This window comes from Eubalaena glacialis, chromosome 1 (assembly GCF_028564815.1).
Source record: "Eubalaena glacialis isolate mEubGla1 chromosome 1, mEubGla1.1.hap2.+ XY, whole genome shotgun sequence".
Lineage (NCBI taxonomy): Eukaryota > Metazoa > Chordata > Mammalia > Artiodactyla > Balaenidae > Eubalaena > Eubalaena glacialis.
Window position 1 is genome coordinate 144,688,911 of NC_083716.1, and position 15,867 is coordinate 144,704,777.

The following is a 15,867-nucleotide window of genomic DNA, read 5'->3' on the forward strand; positions in this document are numbered from 1 at the left end:
TGACTAGCAAGAATCTTAAAACCTATGTATTGATATCTCTCTGGAGTTGAATCAAGAGGGTGTAAAGCGGCATAAACACAGCAGGGAAAAGCAGCTCAACCCCATTATCAAAATAAATTACTTAAAATGAACGCCATAAAACAAAGACAGTGAAAGAGAGAGAAATTCTTACAAAATCCGTTCGGAGGCTCTGATGCAACCTGGATTGACCATATCTAGACCCACAGCTGGATGAGACATAAGGCTGGACACTCTTGGGGCTGAGAGGTTTGGTGAGGTTGGGTGAGGAAACGCAGACCCTTTAAAGTAATACCGCGGGGTACCCACCCCATGGGTCCCAAATCTCCAGGTTCAAGGGCATCTTCCTACATTGAAAACGTGCCTTGGAAACCCAGAAGATGGTACACCGTGTGATCGGGAAAGGTTTCTAAAACGCACCTCATTTCTCCTCTCCTTGTGCTCGGGTTCGCCATTCCAGCCGCTTTACTAACAATCTCCCTACTTGGAGAATCAGCACCTTGAAGCTCCTGTTTCTTTCGTACAGGTTGCAATTTGTCCTGAGGATGAACGGGAGGAGGGGGAACCAACGAGAGACTAGCTCTAGGTGTTGGGACAGGCACAGGTCACTCTATTTCCCCATCAGGAAGAAGAATGAAGCACAGGCTCAGCCTGCCCCCCGGAACCAGAATAGGGCCTGAAGCAATCCTGCGCTTTTGCGGCCAGCTCCCAAAAAAGCGAGTTGACAAATGGAGCTCAGGCCACTGCAATTCACAAACCTGCAGAGTTATAAATGATAACTCTCGTCCACAAATATATTGAGGGAAGGCAACGAAGAGGATTTGAAAGCAAGGCAGAATTGCAGGAAACAGATTTCAGGAGGTAGATTCGACTCGCCTTTAAAGCACATGAAAAGCAGCAAAACGTTGACAATGATGCCCTTGGCCAAAAAGGGCGTATGCGTTTTTTCCTGAATATATTCAGGAAAAAACGCATACGCCCTTTTTGGCCAACCAAGCAAGCCGGAAGTGCAAATCAGCACTACAAAGAAGTCTCGCTTGCCATCGGTCAAAAGGGCCACGCTGCAAAAAGAGTAAACACCAGAAATGCAGGACAGGCCATGGAGACATGGGAGCCTTGCTAGGCTGAGGGGTGGGATGTCAATTGCCAACAGCCACTCTGGAGAAGTGTACGGTGTGTCCTGAAACATGTAATAAACACAGCTTACAGAGCATAGGGCACTTCCACTCATGGGTGTATAAATTGGGAAAACTAAAAATCAACAAGACACAGGCACCCCAAAGTTTCGGGCTGCTCTGTGTACAAGAATCTCCACTTAGCTACACCTTAAGTATCCCAGGAAAGAGAAAAATGGATAAAGAAGTTGTGGTACTTAGGCACAATGGAATATCACTCAGCCATGAAATCAATGTCATAAGGCTAGTAGCAGCATGATGAGTGGATTTAGGGACGAGGATTCTAAGTGAAATAAGTCACACAGAAAAAGACAGTTATCCTAAGATATCACTTATAGAGGGCATGTCAAAATCGCTACACTTGAAGTGAATTACAAAACAGAACAGAGTCACACATTTAGAAGACACACTATGGCTGCTTAACGGGAAAGGTGAGGTGGGGTGATGCATAAAACAAGGGTTTGAAATTAGCTCACTTACCGTTCCATAAGCCAAATATGTAACAGACAAGACCTCCTCCCTGCTCAGTGAACTGGACTCAACACCCCCTATTCACCGCACAAGAATATATCTGACTAGCAAGAATCTTAAAACCTATGTATTGATATCTCTCTGGAGTTGAATCAAGAGTGTGTAAAGCGGCATAAACACAGCAGGGAAAAGCAGCTCAACCCTATTATCAAAATAAATTACTTAAAATGAACGCCATAAAACAAAGACAGTGAAAGAGAGAGAAATTCTTACAAAATCCGTTCGGGGGCTCTTATGCAACCTGGATTGACCATATCTAGACCCACAGCTGGATGAGACAAAAGGCTGGACAATCTTGGGGCTGAGAGGATTGGTGAGGTTGGGTGAGCAAACGCAGACCGCTTAAAGTAATACCGCGTGGTACCCATCCCATGGGTCCCAAATCTCCAGGTTCAAGGGCATCTTCCTACATCGAAAACATGCCTGGGAAACCCAGAAGATGGTACACCGTGTGATCGGGAAAGGTTTCTAAAACGCACCTCATTTCTCCTCTCCTTGTGCTCGGGTTCGCCATTCCAGCCGCTTTACTAACAATCTCCCTACTTGGAGAATCAGCACCTGGAACCTCCTGTTTGTTTCGTACAGGTTGCAATTTGTCCTGAGGATGAACGGGAAGAGGGGGAACCAATGAGAGACTAGCTCTAGGTGTTGGGACAGGCACAGGTCACTCTATTTCCCCATCAGGAAGAAGAATGAAGCACAGGCTCAGCCTGCCCCCCGGAACCAGAATAGGGCCTGAAGCAATCCTGCGCTTTTGCGGCCAGCTCCCAAAAAAGCGAGTTGACAAATGGAGCTCAGGGCCACTGCAATTCACAAACCTGCAGAGTTATAAATGATAACTCTCGTCCACAAATATATTGAGGGAAGGCAACGAAGAGGATTTGAAAGCAAAGCAGAATTGCAGGAAACAGATTTCAGGAGGTAGATTCGACTCGCCTTTAAAGCACATGAAAAGCGGCAAAACGTTGACAATGATGCCCTTGGCCAAAAAGGGCGTATGCGTTTTTTCCTGAATATATTCAGGAAAAAACGCATACGCCCTTTTTGGCCAACCAAGCAAGCCGGAAGTGCAAATCAGCACTACAAAGAAGTCTCGCTTGCCATCGGTCAAAAGGGCCATGCTGCAAAAAGTGTAAAAACCAGAAATGCAGGACAGGCCATGGAGACATGGGAGCCTTGCTACGCTGATGGGCAGGATGCCAATTGCCAACAGCCACTCTGGAGAAGTGTACGGTGTGTCCTGAAACATGTAATAAACACAGCTTACAGAGCATAGGGCACTTCCACTCATGGGCGTATAAATTGGGAAAACTAAAAATCAACAAGACACAGGCACCCAAAAGTTTCGGGCTGCTCTGTGTACAAGAACCTCCACTGAGGTACACCTTAAACATGCCAGGAAAGAGAAAAATGGATAAAGAAGTTGTGGTACTTAGGCACAATGGAATATCACTCAGCCATGAAATCAATGTCATAAGGCTAGTAGCAGCATGATGAGTGGATTTAGGGATGAGGATTCTAAGTGAAATAAGTCACACAGAAAAAGACACTTATCCTAAGATATCACTTATAGAGGGCATGTCGAAATCGCTACACTTGAAGTGAATTACAAAACAGAACAGAGTCACATATTTAGAAGACACACTATGGCTGCGTCACGGGAAAGGTGAGGTGGGGTGATGCATAAAACAAGGGTTTGAAATTAGCTCACATACCGTTCCATAAGCCAAATATGTAACAGACAAGACCTCCTCCCTGCTCAGTGAACTGGACTCAACACCCCCTATTCACCGCACAAGAATATATCTGACTAGCAAGAATCTTAAAACCTATGTATTAATATCTCTCTGGAGTTGAATCAAGAGGGTGTAAAGCGGCATAAACACAGCAGGGAAAAGCAGCTCAACCCCATTATCAAAATAAATTACTTAACATGAACGCCATAAAACAAAGACAGTGAAAGAGAGAGAAATTCTTACAAAATCCGTTCGGAGGCTCTGATGCAACCTGGATTGACCATATCTAGACCCACAGCTGGATGAGACATAAGGCTGGACACTCTTGGGGCTGAGAGGTTTGGTGAGGTTGGGTGAGGAAACGCAGACCCTTTAAAGTAATACCGCGGGGTACCCACCCCATGGGTCCCAAATCTCCAGGTTCAAGGGCATCTTCCTACATTGAAAACGTGCATGGGAAACCCAGAAGATGGTACAGCGTGTGATCGGGAAAGGTTTCTAAAACGCACCTCATTTCTCCTCTCCTTGTGCTCGGGTTCGCCATTCCAGCCGCTTTACTAACAATCTCCCTACTTGGAGAATCAGCACCTTGAAGCTCCTGTTTCTTTCGTACAGGTTGCAATTTGTCCTGAGGATGAACGGGAAGAGGGGGAACCAACGAGAGACTAGCTCTAGGTGTTGGGACAGGCACAGGTCACTCTATTTCCCCATCAGGAAGAAGAATGAAGCACAGGCTCAGCCTGCCCCCCGGAACCAGAATAGGGCCTGAAGCAATCCTGCGCTTTTGCGGCCAGCTCCCAAAAAAGCGAGTTGACAAATGGAGCTCAGGGCCACTGCAATTCACAAACATGCAGAGTTATAAATGATAACTCTCGTCCACAAATATATTGAAGGAAGGAAACGAAGAGGATTTGAAAGCAAGGCAGAATTGCAGGAAACAGATTTCAGGAGGTAGATTCGACTCGCGTTTAAAGCACATGAAAAGCGGCAAAACGTTGACAATGATGCCCTTGGCCAAAAAGGGCGTATGCGTTTTTTCCTGAATATATTTTCCTGAATATATTCAGGAAAAAACGCATACGCCCTTTTTGGCCAACCAAGCAAGCCGGAAGTGCAAATCAGCACTACAAAGAAGTCTCGCTTGCCATCGGTCAAAAGGGCCATGCTGCCAAATGTGTAAAAACCAGAAATTCAGGACAGGCCATGGAGACATGGGAGCCTTGCTACGCTGATGGGCAGGATGCCAATTGCCAACAGCCACTCTGGAGAAGTGTACGGTGTGTCCTGAAACATGTAATAAACACAGCTTACAGAGCATAGGGCACTTCCACTCATGGGCGTATAAATTGGGAAAACTAAACATCAACAAGACACAGGCACCCAAAAGTTTCGGGCTGCTCTGTGTACAAGAACCTCCACTTAGGTACACCTTAAACATGCCAGGAAAGAGAAAAATGGATAAAGAAGTTGTGGTACTTAGGCACAATGGAATATCACTCAGCCATGAAATCAATGTCATAAGGCTAGTAGCAGCATGATGAGTGGATTTAGGGACGAGGATTCTAAGTGAAATAAGTCACACAGAAAAAGACAGTTATCCTAAGATATCACTTATAGAGGGCATGTCAAAATCGCTACACTTGAACTGAATTACAAAACAGAACAGAGTCACATATTTAGAAGACACACTATGGCTGCTTAACGGGAAAGGTGAGGTGGGGTGATGCATAAAACAAGGGTTTGAAATTAGCTCACATACCGTTCCATAAGCCAAATATGTAACAGACAAGACCTCCTCCCTGCTCAGTGAACTGGACTCAACACCCCCTATTCACCGCACAAGAATATATCTGACTAGCAAGAATCTTAAACCTATGTATTGATATCTCTCTGGAGTTGAATCAAGAGGGTGTAAAGCGGTATAAACACAGCAGGGAAAAGCAGCTCAACCCCATTATCAAAATAAATTACTTAAAATGAACGCCATAAAACAAAGACAGTGAAAGAGAGAGAAATTCTTACAAAATCCGTTCGGAGGCTCTTATGCAACCTGGATTGACCATATCTAGACCCACAGCTGGATGAGACATAAGGCTGGACACTCTTGGGGCTGAGAGGTTTGGTGAGGTTGGGTGAGGAAACGCAGACCCTTTAAAGTAATACCGCGGGGTACCCACCCCATGGGTCCCAAATCTCCAGGTTCAAGGGCATCTTCCTACATTGAAAACGTGCATGGGAAACCCAGAAGATGGTACAGCGTGTGATCGGGAAAGGTTTCTAAAACGCACCTCATTTCTCCTCTCCTTGTGCTCGGGTTCGCCATTCCAGCCGCTTTACTAACAATCTCCCTACTTGGAGAATCAGCACCTTGAAGCTCCTGTTTCTTTCGTACAGGTTGCAATTTGTCCTGAGGATGAACGGGAAGAGGGGGAACCAACGAGAGACTAGCTCTAGGTGTTGGGACAGGCACAGGTCACTCTATTTCCCCATCAGGAAGAAGAATGAAGCACAGGCTCAGCCTGCCCCCCGGAACCAGAATAGGGCCTGAAGCAATCCTGCGCTTTTGCGGCCAGCTCCCAAAAAAGCGAGTTGACAAATGGAGCTCAGGGCCACTGCAATTCACAAACCTGCAGAGTTATAAATGATAACTCTCGTCCACAAATATATTGAGGGAAGGCAACGAAGAGGATTTGAAAGCAAGGCAGAATTGCAGGAAACAGATTTCAGGAGGTAGATTCGACTCGCCTTTAAAGCACATGAAAAGCGGCAAAACGTTGACAATGATGCCCTTGGCCAAAAAGGGCGTATGCGTTTTTTCCTGAATATATTTTCCTGAATATATTCAGGAAAAAACGCATACGCCCTTTTTGGCCAACCAAGCAAGCCGGAAGTGCAAATCAGCACTACAAAGAAGTCTCGCTTGCCATCGGTCAAAAGGGCCACGCTGCAAAAAGAATAAACACCAGAAATGCAGGACAGGCCATGGAGACATGGGAGCCTTGCTAGGCTGAGGGGTGGGATGTCAATTGCCAACAGCCACTCTGGAGAAGTGTACGGTGTGTCCTGAAACATGTAATAAACACAGCTTACAGAGCATAGGGCACTTCCACTCATGGGCGTATAAATTGGGAAAACTAAAAATCAACAAGACACAGGCACCCCAAAGTTTCGGGCTGCTCTGTGTATAAGAATCTCCACTTAGCTACACCTTAAGTATCCCAGGAAAGAGAAAAATGGATAAAGAAGTTGTGGTACTTAGGCACAATGGAATATCACTCAGCCATGAAATCAATGTCATAAGGCTAGTAGCAGCATGATGAGTGGATTTAGGGACGAGGATTCTAAGTGAAATAAGTCACACAGAAAAAGACAGTTATCCTAAGATATCACTTATAGAGGGCATGTCAAAATCGCTACACTTGAACTGAATTACAAAACAGAACAGAGTCACACATTTAGAAGACACACTATGGCTGCTTAACGGGAAAGGTGAGGTGGGCTGATGCATAAAACAAGGGTTTGAAATTAGCTCACATACCATTCCATAAGCCAAATATGTAACAGACAAGACCTCCTCCCTGCTCAGTGAACTGGACTCAACACCCCCTATTCACCGCACAAGAATATATCTGACTAGCAAGAATCTTAAAACCTATGTATTGATATCTCTCTGGAGTTGAATCAAGAGGGTGTAAAGCGGCATAAACACAGCAGGGAAAAGCAGCTCAACCCCATTATCAAAATAAATTACTTAAAATGAACGCCATAAAACAAAGACAGTGAAAGAGAGAGAAATTCTTACAAAATCCGTTCGGAGGCTCTGATGCAACCTGGATTGACCATATCTAGACCCACAGCTGGATGAGACATAAGGCTGGACACTCTTGGGGCTGAGAGGTTTGGTGAGGTTGGGTGAGGAAACGCAGACCCTTTAAAATAATACCGCGGGGTACCCACCCCATGGGTCCCAAATCTCCAGGTTCAAGGGCATCTTCCTACATTGAAAACGTGCCTGGGAAACCCAGAGGATGGTACAGCGTGTGATCGGGAAAGGTTTCTAAAACGCACCTCATTTCTCCTCTCCTTGTGCTCCGGTTCGCCATTCCAGCCGCTTTACTAACAATCTCCCTACTTGGAGAATCAGCACCTTGAAGCTCCTGTTTCTTTCGTACAGGTTGCAATTTGTCCTGAGGATGAACGGGAAGAGGGGGAACCAACGAGAGACTAGCTCTAGGTGTTGGGACAGGCACAGGTCACTCTATTTCCCCATCAGGAAGAAGAATGAAGCACAGGCTCAGCCTGCCCCCCGGAACCAGAATAGGGCCTGAAGCAATCCTGCGCTTTTGCGGCCAGCTCCCAAAAAAGCGAGTTGACAAATGGAGCTCAGGGCCACTGCAATTCACAAACCTGCAGAGTTATAAATGATAACTCTCATCCACAAATATATTGAGGGAAGGCAACGAAGAGGATTTGAAAGCAAGGCAGAATTGCAGGAAACAGATTTCAGGAGGTAGATTCGACTCGCCTTTAAAGCACATGAAAAGCAGCAAAACGTTGACAATGATGCCCTTGGCCAAAAAGGGCGTATGCGTTTTTTCCTGAATATATTCAGGAAAAAACGCATACGCCCTTTTTGGCCAACCAAGCAAGCCGGAAGTGCAAATCAGCACTACAAAGAAGTCTCGCTTGCCATCGGTCAAAAGGGCCATGCTGCCAAAAGTGTAAAAACCAGAAATTCAGGACAGGCCATGGAGACATGGGAGCCTTGCTATGCTGATGGGCAGGATGCCAATTGCCAACAGCCACTCTGGAGAAGTGTACGGTGTGTCCTGAAACATGTAATAAACACAGCTGAGAGAGCATAGGGCACTTCCACTCATGGGCGTATAAATTGGGAAAACTAAAAATCAACAAGACACAGGCACCCCAAAGTTTCGGGCTGCTCTGTGTACAAGAATCTCCACTTAGCTACACCTTAAGTATCCCAGGAAAGAGAAAAATGGATAAAGAAGTTGTGGTACTTAGGCACAATGGAATATCACTCAGCCATGAAATCAATGTCATAAGGCTAGTAGCAGCATGATGAGTGGATTTAGGGACGAGGATTCTAAGTGAAATAAGTCACACAGAAAAAGACAGTTATCCTAAGATATCACTTATAGAGGGCATGTCAAAATCGCTACACTTGAAGTGAATTACAAAACAGAACAGAGTCACACATTTAGAAGACACACTATGGCTGCTTAACGGGAAAGGTGAGGTGGGGTGATGCATAAAACAAGGGTTTGAAATTAGCTCACTTACCGTTCCATAAGCCAAATATGTAACAGACAAGACCTCCTCCCTGCTCAGTGAACTGGACTCAACACCCCCTATTCACCGCACAAGAATATATCTGACTAGCAAGAATCTTAAAACCTATGTATTGATATCTCTCTGGAGTTGAATCAAGAGTGTGTAAAGCGGCATAAACACAGCAGGGAAAAGCAGCTCAACCCTATTATCAAAATAAATTACTTAAAATGAACGCCATAAAACAAAGACAGTGAAAGAGAGAGAAATTCTTACAAAATCCGTTCGGGGGCTCTTATGCAACCTGGATTGACCATATCTAGACCCACAGCTGGATGAGACAAAAGGCTGGACAATCTTGGGGCTGAGAGGATTGGTGAGGTTGGGTGAGCAAACGCAGACCGCTTAAAGTAATACCGCGTGGTACCCACCCCATGGGTCCCAAATCTCCAGGTTCAAGGGCATCTTCCTACATCGAAAACATGCCTGGGAAACCCAGAAGATGGTACACCGTGTGATCGGGAAAGGTTTCTAAAACGCACCTCATTTCTCCTCTCCTTGTGCTCGGGTTCGCCATTCCAGCCGCTTTACTAACAATCTCCCTACTTGGAGAATCAGCACCTGGAACCTCCTGTTTGTTTCGTACAGGTTGCAATTTGTCCTGAGGATGAACGGGAAGAGGGGGAACCAATGAGAGACTAGCTCTAGGTGTTGGGACAGGCACAGGTCACTCTATTTCCCCATCAGGAAGAAGAATGAAGCACAGGCTCAGCCTGCCCCCCGGAACCAGAATAGGGCCTGAAGCAATCCTGCGCTTTTGCGGCCAGCTCCCAAAAAAGCGAGTTGACAAATGGAGCTCAGGGCCACTGCAATTCACAAACCTGCAGAGTTATAAATGATAACTCTCGTCCACAAATATATTGAGGGAAGGCAACGAAGAGGATTTGAAAGCAAAGCAGAATTGCAGGAAACAGATTTCAGGAGGTAGATTCGACTCGCCTTTAAAGCACATGAAAAGCGGCAAAACGTTGACAATGATGCCCTTGGCCAAAAAGGGCGTAAGCGTTTTTTCCTGAATATATTCAGGAAAAAACGCATACGCCCTTTTTGGCCAACCAAGCAAGCCGGAAGTGCAAATCAGCACTACAAAGAAGTCTCGCTTGCCATCGGTCAAAAGGGCCATGCTGCAAAAAGTGTAAAAACCAGAAATGCAGGACAGGCCATGGAGACATGGGAGCCTTGCTACGCTGATGGGCAGGATGCCAATTGCCAACAGCCACTCTGGAGAAGTGTACGGTGTGTCCTGAAACATGTAATAAACACAGCTTACAGAGCATAGGGCACTTCCACTCATGGGCGTATAAATTGGGAAAACTAAAAATCAACAAGACTCAGGCACCCAAAAGTTTCGGGCTGCTCTGTGTACAAGAACCTCCACTGAGGTACACCTTAAACATGCCAGGAAAGAGAAAAATGGATAAAGAAGTTGTGGTACTTAGGCACAATGGAATATCACTCAGCCATGAAATCAATGTCATAAGGCTAGTAGCAGCATGATGAGTGGATTTAGGGATGAGGATTCTAAGTGAAATAAGTCACACAGAAAAAGACACTTATCCTAAGATATCACTTATAGAGGGCATGTCGAAATCGCTACACTTGAAGTGAATTACAAAACAGAACAGAGTCACATATTTAGAAGACACACTATGGCTGCGTCACGGGAAAGGTGAGGTGGGGTGATGCATAAAACAAGGGTTTGAAATTAGCTCACATACCGTTCCATAAGCCAAATATGTAACAGACAAGACCTCCTCCCTGCTCAGTGAACTGGACTCAACACCCCCTATTCACCGCACAAGAATATATCTGACTAGCAAGAATCTTAAAACCTATGTATTAATATCTCTCTGGAGTTGAATCAAGAGGGTGTAAAGCGGCATAAACACAGCAGGGAAAAGCAGCTCAACCCCATTATCAAAATAAATTACTTAACATGAACGCCATAAAACAAAGACAGTGAAAGAGAGAGAAATTCTTACAAAATCCGTTCGGAGGCTCTGATGCAACCTGGATTGACCATATCTAGACCCACAGCTGGATGAGACATAAGGCTGGACACTCTTGGGGCTGAGAGGTTTGGTGAGGTTGGGTGAGGAAACGCAGACCCTTTAAAGTAATACCGCGGGGTACCCACCCCATGGGTCCCAAATCTCCAGGTTCAAGGGCATCTTCCTACATTGAAAACGTGCATGGGAAACCCAGAAGATGGTACAGCGTGTGATCGGGAAAGGTTTCTAAAACGCACCTCATTTCTCCTCTCCTTGTGCTCGGGTTCGCCATTCCAGCCGCTTTACTAACAATCTCCCTACTTGGAGAATCAGCACCTTGAAGCTCCTGTTTCTTTCGTACAGGTTGCAATTTGTCCTGAGGATGAACGGGAAGAGGGGGAACCAACGAGAGACTAGCTCTAGGTGTTGGGACAGGCACAGGTCACTCTATTTCCCCATCAGGAAGAAGAATGAAGCACAGGCTCAGCCTGCCCCCCGGAACCAGAATAGGGCCTGAAGCAATCCTGCGCTTTTGCGGCCAGCTCCCAAAAAAGCGAGTTGACAAATGGAGCTCAGGGCCACTGCAATTCACAAACATGCAGAGTTATAAATGATAACTCTCGTCCACAAATATATTGAAGGAAGGAAACGAAGAGGATTTGAAAGCAAGGCAGAATTGCAGGAAACAGATTTCAGGAGGTAGATTCGACTCGCGTTTAAAGCACATGAAAAGCGGCAAAACGTTGACAATGATGCCCTTGGCCAAAAAGGGCGTATGCGTTTTTTCCTGAATATATTTTCCTGAATATATTCAGGAAAAAACGCATACGCCCTTTTTGGCCAACCAAGCAAGCCGGAAGTGCAAATCAGCACTACAAAGAAGTCTCGCTTGCCATCGGTCAAAAGGGCCATGCTGCCAAATGTGTAAAAACCAGAAATTCAGGACAGGCCATGGAGACATGGGAGCCTTGCTACGCTGATGGGCAGGATGCCAATTGCCAACAGCCACTCTGGAGAAGTGTACGGTGTGTCCTGAAACATGTAATAAACACAGCTTACAGAGCATAGGGCACTTCCACTCATGGGCGTATAAATTGGGAAAACTAAACATCAACAAGACACAGGCACCCAAAAGTTTCGGGCTGCTCTGTGTACAAGAACCTCCACTTAGGTACACCTTAAACATGCCAGGAAAGAGAAAAATGGATAAAGAAGTTGTGGTACTTAGGCACAATGGAATATCACTCAGCCATGAAATCAATGTCATAAGGCTAGTAGCAGCATGATGAGTGGATTTAGGGACGAGGATTCTAAGTGAAATAAGTCACACAGAAAAAGACAGTTATCCTAAGATATCACTTATAGAGGGCATGTCAAAATCGCTACACTTGAACTGAATTACAAAACAGAACAGAGTCACATATTTAGAAGACACACTATGGCTGCTTAACGGGAAAGGTGAGGTGGGGTGATGCATAAAACAAGGGTTTGAAATTAGCTCACATACCGTTCCATAAGCCAAATATGTAACAGACAAGACCTCCTCCCTGCTCAGTGAACTGGACTCAACACCCCCTATTCACCGCACAAGAATATATCTGACTAGCAAGAATCTTAAACCTATGTATTGATATCTCTCTGGAGTTGAATCAAGAGGGTGTAAAGCGGCATAAACACAGCAGGGAAAAGCAGCTCAACCCCATTATCAAAATAAATTACTTAAAATGAACGCCATAAAACAAAGACAGTGAAAGAGAGAGAAATTCTTACAAAATCCGTTCGGAGGCTCTGATGCAACCTGGATTGACCATATCTAGACCCACAGCTGGATGAGACATAAGGCTGGACACTCTTGGGGCTGAGAGGTTTGGTGAGGTTGGGTGAGGAAACGCAGACCCTTTAAAGTAATACCGCGGGGTACCCACCCCATGGGTCCCAAATCTCCAGGTTCAAGGGCATCTTCCTACATTGAAAACGTGCATGGGAAACCCAGAAGATGGTACAGCGTGTGATCGGGAAAGGTTTCTAAAACGCACCTCATTTCTCCTCTCCTTGTGCTCGGGTTCGCCATTCCAGCCGCTTTACTAACAATCTCCCTACTTGGAGAATCAGCACCTTGAAGCTCCTGTTTCTTTCGTACAGGTTGCAATTTGTCCTGAGGATGAACGGGAAGAGGGGGAACCAACGAGAGACTAGCTCTAGGTGTTGGGACAGGCACAGGTCACTCTATTTCCCCATCAGGAAGAAGAATGAAGCACAGGCTCAGCCTGCCCCCCGGAACCAGAATAGGGCCTGAAGCAATCCTGCGCTTTTGCGGCCAGCTCCCAAAAAAGCGAGTTGACAAATGGAGCTCAGGGCCACTGCAATTCACAAACCTGCAGAGTTATAAATGATAACTCTCGTCCACAAATATATTGAGGGAAGGCAACGAAGAGGATTTGAAAGCAAGGCAGAATTGCAGGAAACAGATTTCAGGAGGTAGATTCGACTCGCCTTTAAAGCACATGAAAAGCGGCAAAACGTTGACAATGATGCCCTTGGCCAAAAAGGGCGTATGCGTTTTTTCCTGAATATATTTTCCTGAATATATTCAGGAAAAAACGCATACGCCCTTTTTGGCCAACCAAGCAAGCCGGAAGTGCAAATCAGCACTACAAAGAAGTCTCGCTTGCCATCGGTCAAAAGGGCCACGCTGCAAAAAGAATAAACACCAGAAATGCAGGACAGGCCATGGAGACATGGGAGCCTTGCTAGGCTGAGGGGTGGGATGTCAATTGCCAACAGCCACTCTGGAGAAGTGTACGGTGTGTCCTGAAACATGTAATAAACACAGCTTACAGAGCATAGGGCACTTCCACTCATGGGCGTATAAATTGGGAAAACTAAAAATCAACAAGACACAGGCACCCCAAAGTTTCGGGCTGCTCTGTGTATAAGAATCTCCACTTAGCTACACCTTAAGTATCCCAGGAAAGAGAAAAATGGATAAAGAAGTTGTGGTACTTAGGCACAATGGAATATCACTCAGCCATGAAATCAATGTCATAAGGCTAGTAGCAGCATGATGAGTGGATTTAGGGACGAGGATTCTAAGTGAAATAAGTCACACAGAAAAAGACAGTTATCCTAAGATATCACTTATAGAGGGCATGTCAAAATCGCTACACTTGAACTGAATTACAAAACAGAACAGAGTCACACATTTAGAAGACACACTATGGCTGCTTAACGGGAAAGGTGAGGTGGGCTGATGCATAAAACAAGGGTTTGAAATTAGCTCACATACCATTCCATAAGCCAAATATGTAACAGACAAGACCTCCTCCCTGCTCAGTGAACTGGACTCAACACCCCCTATTCACCGCACAAGAATATATCTGACTAGCAAGAATCTTAAAACCTATGTATTGATATCTCTCTGGAGTTGAATCAAGAGGGTGTAAAGCGGCATAAACACAGCAGGGAAAAGCAGCTCAACCCCATTATCAAAATAAATTACTTAAAATGAACGCCATAAAACAAAGACAGTGAAAGAGAGAGAAATTCTTACAAAATCCGTTCGGAGGCTCTGATGCAACCTGGATTGACCATATCTAGACCCACAGCTGGATGAGACATAAGGCTGGACACTCTTGGGGATGAGAGGTTTGGTGAGGTTGGGTGAGGAAACGCAGACCCTTTAAAATAATACCGCGGGGTACCCACCCCATGGGTCCCAAATCTCCAGGTTCAAGGGCATCTTCCTACATTGAAAACGTGCCTGGGAAACCCAGAGGATGGTACAGCGTGTGATCGGGAAAGGTTTCTAAAACGCACCTCATTTCTCCTCTCCTTGTGCTCCGGTTCGCCATTCCAGCCGCTTTACTAACAATCTCCCTACTTGGAGAATCAGCACCTTGAAGCTCCTGTTTCTTTCGTACAGGTTGCAATTTGTCCTGAGGATGAACGGGAAGAGGGGGAACCAACGAGAGACTAGCTCTAGGTGTTGGGACAGGCACAGGTCACTCTATTTCCCCATCAGGAAGAAGAATGAAGCACAGGCTCAGCCTGCCCCCCGGAACCAGAATAGGGCCTGAAGCAATCCTGCGCTTTTGCGGCCAGCTCCCAAAAAAGCGAGTTGACAAATGGAGCTCAGGGCCACTGCAATTCACAAACCTGCAGAGTTATAAATGATAACTCTCATCCACAAATATATTGAGGGAAGGCAACGAAGAGGATTTGAAAGCAAGGCAGAATTGCAGGAAACAGATTTCAGGAGGTAGATTCGACTCGCCTTTAAAGCACATGAAAAGCAGCAAAACGTTGACAATGATGCCCTTGGCCAAAAAGGGCGTATGCGTTTTTTCCTGAATATATTCAGGAAAAAACGCATACGCCCTTTTTGGCCAACCAAGCAAGCCGGAAGTGCAAATCAGCACTACAAAGAAGTCTCGCTTGCCATCGGTCAAAAGGGCCATGCTGCCAAAAGTGTAAAAACCAGAAATTCAGGACAGGCCATGGAGACATGGGAGCCTTGCTATGCTGATGGGCAGGATGCCAATTGCCAACAGCCACTCTGGAGAAGTGTACGGTGTGTCCTGAAACATGTAATAAACACAGCTGAGAGAGCATAGGGCACTTCCACTCATGGGCGTATAAATTGGGAAAACTAAAAATCAACAAGACACAGTCACCGAAAAGTTTCGGGCTGCTCTGTGTACAAGAACCTCCACTTAGGTACACCTTAAACATGCCAGGAAAGAGAAAAATGGATAAAGAAGTTGTGGTACTTAGGCACAATGGAATATCACTCAGCCATGAAATCAATGTCATAAGGCTAGTAGCAGCATGATGAGTGGATTTAGGGACGAGGATTCTAAGTGAAATAAGTCACACAGAAAAAGACAGTTATCCTAAGATATCACTTATAGAGGGCATGTCAAAATCGCTACACTTGAAGTGAATTACAAAACAGAACAGAGTCACACATTTAGAAGACACACTATGGCTGCTTAACGGGAAAGGTGAGGTGGGGTGATGCATAAAACAAGGGTTTGAAATTAGCTCACATACCGTTCCATAAGC